The sequence below is a fragment of the Centroberyx affinis genome, unplaced genomic scaffold (genome assembly GCF_046629955.1).
Source record: "Centroberyx affinis isolate AG114_WGS23_722 - 3 ecotype Tasmania unplaced genomic scaffold, CSIRO-AGI_Caff_v1 ptg003592l_1, whole genome shotgun sequence".
Lineage (NCBI taxonomy): Eukaryota > Metazoa > Chordata > Actinopteri > Beryciformes > Berycidae > Centroberyx > Centroberyx affinis.
Window position 1 is genome coordinate 189,673 of NW_027281516.1, and position 9,032 is coordinate 198,704.

The following is a 9,032-nucleotide window of genomic DNA, read 5'->3' on the forward strand; positions in this document are numbered from 1 at the left end:
GGGTTTACCGACACCCCAAGGTATCTCTCGGCCTCATGCACTTCAATCGTGTGCAAGTCCTGTTGCCCCAATTGCCATGGTTGGCAGTTATTGATTGAGTAGCTTGCTCGACATTTGTCAATGAAGAAACCGTGGCACTTCTTGACATTAAGGGCCAAGCCTGTCAACGAGCAAAATGTTTCCAAAATGCTCAAGTTACGGGCCATCCCGTCCCATGAAGAGCTCAACAGAGCTATGTCATCCGCAAAGGCCATCGAGGTAATCACGAACTGACCATCAGTGAAGCCCACTCCCTCCTTATCAAGCATAACCAGAAGGGGGTCGATTGCCAGATTAAACAGAATAGGAGATAGAGGATCACCCTGCTTGACCCCTATCTGCAGCTTAATCTCCTTTGTTGTTCCGCCCCGTGTCTTCACGACAGTCGTACACCCAGCATAGGAATCTGTCACCAGATCCGATACCATCTGATCAACCCCACATTGATGCAGCACATCCATCGAGTGCTTATGCGAAACCGAGTCAAACGCCTTGGCAAAGTCGATAAACACGACTGCCAGGGGCTTCCTTTCCCGTTTGCTTAACTTCATGAGTCCATCCAATAGCATTAGGTTTTCCGCACAACCGGGGGCAGAGATAAAACCCTTCTGCCGAGGATGAATCTCACAGGCCTCCATCAATCTCGTGTTCAGCACCCCTGAGAACAGTCTCAGTATAATGGACCCTATGGTAATAGGGTGCCATTGGGATATGTCAGACAGGAGGCGCGAGTCATCTGTCTTTGGTATCAGGGTGGTTCTATTCCTCTTTAGAACTCCCGGTAATTTTCCAGACAGCAGGATTGCCGTAAACAAGTTTGCCAACTCAGTACACTCTGGATCCCACTCAAGGAGAGCTGCCTTGGTGATTCCATCCAGACCGGTCACCGTGCCGGATTTCATCTTTCTGAGCACATTCCGTACCTCCCAGGGGGCAGTTGGCGCCTCAAAGACTGAATTATCAGCTTTAGTCGATGCATGAAATTGACCCAGACCCACATAGGCGTCAGCACCTTCCCACTTCCTTTTGAAAGCCTTTTCCACCTCAGAAGGTGTAATAGGGCAATCAACTCGCTCCGTACCCTCAAATATCAGCCTCGCCAAGCCACTCCAGACCCTACAGGGTCTGGAAGCACCTGAACCTCCCCTTTGCCATCACTCTCTTGCCCAGAATCACCCGCTTGGCTTTAGTCCTGACCCGCATCACCTTTGGTCGGGAACCCAACAGTCTAGCCAACTTCTTGACAACACGTCTAATCTCCAACAAGGAGGATGTCGGAGAAAAGACGCCCTGGTGGGACTCATTACCAGGAGCCTCTTCAAGGCACTTTAGGATTGTATTCCTCGCTACATCCGGGGGCTTCTCATACTCCATGGGCACTCTCAATGCTCGCAACCCTCCGCCCCAATCGGCAGCCGCCGCTGGGGGGGCCAACGATCCCCTGCTCGATCGCCGTAGTTGCCTGCACTTGCTCTTGAGCTGCGTCAGAGTATGATTGGGAAATTGTGGGGCTGCAGCCTTATAAAAGCCAGCAGCCCCACCAGCCGAGTCCATCAACGACCTGAGCAGCACAACTTCCGAGTGGGACCACACACACTTTCCCGGCCTCCTGTCGTTTTGGCCCTGCAGACCCACGATCGTGGGGTAGCGGTCAGCATGTTTTACTCTAACATGGTTGGAAAGCCCCCACTTCGTAGAGAAAACTTTAGGACAAATAGAGCACCGCTCCTCACTGGTTGGACACGGTCTCCGTCCCCCGGTCTTACATTTAGGGACATGACAGGCCATTGCTCATAGCCTCGGTCCAGTCCTGTTACACCCAGAGCATAAGAACAGGATGGACTTAAGCCTATGCTTGGATCGAAGGTGAGAGGCAGCCTCCCCTTCGTTCCACCACAGCGAAACGTTGAGTCCCCCGCACCTTAAAAAAATACATACGTAAGATACATAATTGGTGGGGGGGTCAGAAAAAAATAGTAATTTAAAACAAATTTCCTGCATTTCTAGGGGGGTAGATACATAACTGGTGAGGGGGGTCAGAAAAAAATAGTAATTTAAAACAAATTTCCTGCATTTCTACACCACTCTTGGATTAAGTCAAGAAACAGAAACCCTGTATAATATTAACCAATGTAAAATTATGTTATATTACTAGATTTCATCATTGAGGTATACTTACATTCATGATTTTGCATAGGCATACTAACCTAAAAACCTATTATAGGGAATCGTGAGAAAGTTTCAGAGCGACAGACAGAGCGTCCTCGTAACCATAGAAACTCACTCTCACTCCTACCTGCGAGGAGAGGGAGAGACGCAGAAGAGCCGCTGACTGAGATTACTCTGAGCAGCATGCATGGTAATAAATTACAATATAATACATTTGTGTATATTTCTCACTATTCAGATGGTCTGAATAACTCGCTGCTGCACGCTGCTGCTCTGTCTTCGCGCCGCAACGTTTATGAATTTGTTTTTCACTGCGTGAGAAAATGGATTTGTGGCATGACAGCGTGTGATAAATGTCAATCGCGTGAGTCTCACGGTCAATGCGTGAGAGTTGGCAGCCCTGTGAACTCGCTTGACATTATCATGTACGAAACTGCCAATCAGATTTATTTACTTATTAATCGAAGGTGCCGGAATGCCGTTCCGGATCGTTCCGGCCCACTTTACCCCCTGCAATTAACCATACATAACCTAGCGGTTACGGAAATTAGAACACCAGTAATTTGAATCAAATTGCAATAAAGTTACACATGATCCACCAAGTAAAGAACAAAGGTTTCCCTTCGGGGGCCTTCCCGGGGTCCTAAAAATCGGGGAGAGGGCCCCAAAGGCACTAGATTTTTCAAGTATCAATGCGGTCGAAAGACGGGAGCTCTGGCCCCTTCCCCCGTGGAACTACGATTTTTCAAAGTTTGGCCGCTTTCAGTGCGACGTGTCCGATGGCAATACTTCAACAAGCCGGACATAATTATTTTTAAAACCACATCAACATCCATCTTTTACATTTGGACTTAATTTTTGGCCTTTCTTGTCAACTGCAGTCTCTTGCGGGCAATTGTTTGCCTCAGCTTCTTACTTATCAGTTTCATTTGCGCCTGTTTTTGATATGGGCTTAGGACCACCTTGCAGGCCCTCGGCCATTGGTGTATTTTTGATGTCGGTTTTTCCTCCTCCTCCTCCTCCCCTTTCTGAGGAGAGTCCTTCTCCTTTTCCCCTTCACCTATTCCCCCCTCCTCCTCCTTTCTCCTCCTTCTCAGAGGAAGAGTCCCCTGACTCCTGGTAGGGGACTTCCATGTCCTCTGCACTGGAGCTGGAGCAGTCGTCTTCCTCTTCTTCCTCCCTCTGCCTGCCACCTTTCTTCTCCCCCGATGCCCCGGATCCGATGCATCTCTCATCCTCCTGGCTGATGCTGTCGCTGATTATTTTGCGAATATCACAGGCCTCGCTGATGTTGGGGTTCTGTGCATAGAACTTGTCTGCGGTGCTGACGTTATGGCATATGAAGTCTGTGACCTTTTTGCGGGATTCGGTGTCCTGGGTCTTTTTGGTCTGAAAAACATTTAAAAAGGGCAGAGAACTGAATAAGAGTAACAACATTCCATGCATTTTTTGTTTTGCTTTGTATACACACACTCCTTTTATTAAAATTAAGATTTCAGTTTTCACACATATTGAGATGTGGGGTGTGTTTAGACTTCAATATGAACTTACATATGTTGCCAAAGCTGTCCAAATAAGGGTGAAGTTGATTTCAGCCTTCAGCCCCATTTCAGCCCATGCTGTCTTCAGGTAGTTGTTGAGGTTCTTTGAAGGCAACTTTCCTTTTGTGTAGAACAGGTAGTGGTTTCTTTACCCCTTTGTCTGTTGTTTGGCTGCCATCCACCGTTCCACCCAGGCGAACTCCTCTGCTGTGAGATACATCTGAGCCTCACCAAAGTTTTTGTTGGTTTTGTGCACTTTGACTTATTATGACACAGAGAGGTAGAGAAGGGAGAGAGCACAGGAAGACTGAATCATATACAAGTTTAATTACATGAATGTACTGTAATTTCAGCCTCCTAACCCAAGGCATTGTGGAGATATGACCCTGTCCACTTGGCATACCCAAGGCCCTGCAGTAAGGAATGTGAAGTGTACCAAGTTTGTACGCTTCACATTTCCTTTCTGCAGGGCCTAGGTTATGCCAAGTGGACAAAGGTCATATCTTCCAAGTGCCTTGGGCGAGGAGGCTGAAATTTACAGAGCAGGGTCCTATGACAAAGGTCATATCTCCCATGTGCTAAGGATTTGGGAGCTGAAATTTGAATATGTTAGCCCAGACATCTGGGCTAACCACGAAAGCAAATTCTGTCAGAAAATCCTTAGTAGAAATTAAATAGTGCTTACATGTATCAGGTACCCCTGCTGCCCACCACGGGTCTTTGCCTCCTCCACCTCTTTATCGGTCACGTTGGCATAGACCCCTGCTCGGTTGCCGAAGATGCAGCTCCAATAGGCGCACTGGTAGCCATAAAACATAAATCTGTCCACGTGAGTCTGCTTCTTCTCCAGGCGGTCTGATTACAAGAGAAAAAAACAATAGCACTCAACATCAATTATGGTGAGGAATAAACTTTGTTAACAACCCCTGTGTCATGTTGTGAGAATGAGAATAATTGTCAAAGTGGAAGGAAACTTACCCAGCAACTCTTTTCTAGGGTTAGGGTTATTTTCTTTGGTGCCGCTGAAAGGCAGGTCCTCAGGTCGGCCCTCGGTGGCAGCTTTTCAATTTTTGATCTTTTGGTGGCCATTTGGTGGACCACCACCTTTCTCTTCATGCTTTTGATCCCCATCTTCAGCTCCCTGGCTATGGCTGCGAGCTGAACCTGGGTCAGCCGACTGCTCCGCAGTGGCGTCTGTTGCATGTATCATATGAAGTTGTGGGCATTGTTTAGGTAAAAGTTGGCTGTAGTGACCTTCATGCCACTCGTCACCACGCTGTGTGACCATCTGTTTGAAGAGTGTACGAAAAAAAATTAGTAAATCAGTATATAGAATGTTAAATCGAGAAAATACACACAATACATTAATTAGCAATTACGCTACTGTCAGTAATAGCTGCCTAAAGTGAAATATACATCATTCATTTACAACCAAAACTGTAATAACAATTTTACTCACCCTCTGATCCTTGCAGGGTCAACCAGGAACCAGTCAGACAGCCGGGAGTGGTTGTGCCCCATGTACAAGAGAAATGATTTGACCCGGCTCTGTCATTTTGTTTGAGGGGTCGAGCCCCTCATGAAATGCCATGTAGGTCTGGAGGTACTACCATGTAACGACACATCATTTATCATGTTATAATATATGGACCCCAAAATAGCAGCTGTCCAATGACAACACCTTGCATTTAACAGACACTATATTTATGATAAATACATCCTTACCCATGCTTGATGGCAGGGTGATGAGGCGCATGCGGTTGCCGCGCCCGCACCCGGTGCTCCACGGTGAGAAATCTTTTAGTGGAGACTTCAGTGCCTTCTTTGCCCTGACGCTCGCCGTTTGGCCACCTGTATCATGTCGAGCCTCTCCTGGATGGACAGCTCCGTATGACTTGTTCTGATGTGCCTGTCCAGGCGTTTGAGCGAATACGTGCATCTGCTTATTGGGCAGGGAGCTGTTCGAATATTGACTCTCCCTGCTGCCAAATTAAGTTGGAGACGTCTTTCGTTGTTGTTCAGCACATGATGAATATTTTTGAGGTCCTTGTTGAGGGCACTGAAGCTCCTCTTCCAAATGGCGCAAATGGGCATTGTGGCCTGAAAGGGAAAAAAATATCTGCATTTTATTAATAATAACACTAATTACAACAGCAACAACAACAATAATAATAATAATGATGAGGGTGAAACAATAGCCAACACAAAGTAACACTTACACAATCATATACCTGTGTAATAGCAATATATGCAAATGTATGTTGAATATTCAACTACGCTCATTCCTATTAAGTATAAAACTGCATTATAACACACATCCTATAATAAATATGTCCTGTTTGAAAAAATATTCAACACAAAGTAACACTTACACAATCATATACCTAGTAATATATGCAAATGCCTGTTGAATATTCAACTACAGTCATTCCTATTAAGTATAAAACTGCATTAAAACACACATCCTATAATAAATATGTCGAGTTTGAAACAATATTCAACACAAAGTAACACTTACACAATCATATACCTAGTAATATATGCAAATGCATGTTGAATATTCAACTACAGTCATTCCTATTAAGTATAAAACTGCATTAAAACACACATCCTATAATAAATATGTCGAGTTTGAAACAACAGTCAACACAAAGTACAAGAAAACTTACTTTTGGCCGAAGTTCGTCCAGTTAAATGCCTTGCTCCGTCCAGTTAAGTGCCTCACTCCTGACTTCGCACCTTCTCCTCTCTCTTCTGCAGCTAGCATGCAGCAGACATGAAGTGATCACAGAGTTCTCAGCCAATCAGAATGCACTGACTCTCTCTCTTTTTCAGTTCTCAGCGTCTCTCACCCTGCCTGTCATCCATCGCAGGTGTAGGCAATAGTCTCTGATTAATCTGCCCATTGCAGGGAGACAGCACCCCCTGTTGCCTCACTATAGATGTATAGATTTTGTATGTGTGTGTGTGTGTGTGTGTGTGTTTGGGTATGACTTAAGTCACTTTCAGGGACACACACCAGACTTAAGACCAACTGATTGGGGATGGCTTGTGCAATTGGGGACAAAAGCCGTGTCCCCAATTGGTAAAAAGCTGATTTTTGGGTCAGTGGTTAAGGTTAGGTTAGGTTTAGGTTTAGGCAAGTAGTGGTTATGGTTAGGGTAAGTCTCCAGGAAAGGTAAGTCTATGTAAATACCCCAAAAGTGACATAAGTAAGACTGTGTGTGTGTGTGTGTGTGTGTGTGTGTGTGTGTGTGTGGGGGGGGGGGGGGGGTGTTTAAATGGTGATATGATATAAATGTATAGATTTCACTTTTGACACTTCAGTTTAATACAATGCATCATACTGGTCACTCTGCTCTGGAAAATACTTATTGGACAAACCGTGGGACAAAATGTCTGCCAGAAAAAAGACAGTTTGCCTACAGCAAGCACACTACTTAAACTTTTCACAGAGACTTTTCCTCACTATGCCATGGGGGTCTTGGTACCGGGGACCTTCGGGTAGAACTGGTTGGGGAACCCGGAGAACACCTCAACACATGAATTACACCACACATGTACATATGGACGTAACACTCCCACCCATCAGAACAAACATACAATGTTTGTGTAACAACTACAACAACATTAAACAATGAATGGAAATGTATTGCCATTGTCAAAATTGAACACACTGCACTGATGCACCAGATCCTAAGGGGGGCGTATATGTGCCACCTTGACAAATGGTAACCTTTTTGACATTGGGGAATACATGTTAATATGTATATGCATATGTGAACATTTTTGAAGCGCTTCCTCTGACGTTTGGGAAACCGTGGGGTGACAAATGGGAACATTATTGAATATTACTGTTATTATTGTCCATATGGAAAATATATATATTGACGAATGGGAACATTTTTGACAGTTGGGTCAATTGTCACCAATGTGTCCAAATTTGACAGGGGCTGTACAACTAGTCAATCCTCACACCATCATCACTTGATTATTCCAAATAAACCTCACTTTTTTTTCTAGTTGCCGTGGAGGGGATTTGGTGATGTGAGCTTGTTCTAGGCCCCGCCCACACTATCTGTGCAAAATCTGGGGTCTCTGGGACCTTTATTTGAGAAAATATGCACATTTGAAATATAATATTCACCTAACCCTAACCCAAATGTCAAATTTGACACAAGGGACACCTGCCGACCCTTTGACATTCGTGCAGGTTGTTAGGCACCTTCACATGCATCCAGAACCATCAAATTCATGTCAGCTCTTCACTGTAACACCAACTTTCAGTTGGAAAAGGTTGCAACTTTCTTGCTCTAGTATAAAGGGTCAAAATCCAGTGAAATGGCCTTAATGAGACACACATACACAGACTGCATGTGATCAGCGCATGGTCAATTTGAATGGAGGTTCCATAATAGAGGCTCCTCTTGAATCCTGAACTGGTTCCAGTATGCCAAATGTATGCAGAACCAGTTCCAGCCTACTCAAATGGAGATATTTTGTGTTGACATTTGGGAACCCTGACCAACCCATTCAAAAGTATGCCAAATTTCAAAATATTGACTTTGGCATACTTTTGAATGGGGTGGTCCGGTTTCCCAAATGTACTAAAGCAAATGTCAAAAATGTTCCCCTTTGTCACTGTGACATTAGGGAACATTTTTGCCGTTTGTGTTGACATTCGGGAACCCTGACCACCCCATTCGAAAGTATGGCAAATATCCAGTAACACTTTATAATAACTGCACGCTATGAAGCATTATTTAAGTATACTTAATTCATCATTTATAAAGCATTGTTCCCACATTAATACACATTAGTAAGTAATTCATAAACACAGTTATAAATATTTTATTCTTGATTAATAAGATAATCTATAATGTGTTTAATGATTGTATTTTCATACTTTATAAATGATGGATTCACCATTTCTAAATTAAGTATAATATCAATTACAAACCAGTTATTTAGGAGTTGTTAATGGTTCATAAAATCATTTAGAAAGTGTAAGTTAATGATTGACAAACTATTTAGAAGTACATTTATGCATGCATTTATCCATATAATGAGTTAGACATGCACTAATGGTTAGTGAGTGTTAATAGATGTTTTATAATCACTTATTAATACTGCAATTCATGATTAATTCAGGTAGTTAGAAAGCATTTACTAGGTGTTAGTTAAGTATTTTGTGTGACCTCATCTAAAGTGAGGACTATCTATGCCTTACAAAGCATTTACAAATGAGATTGAAAGGCTGTCAATACCTGAAGGACCATTCCA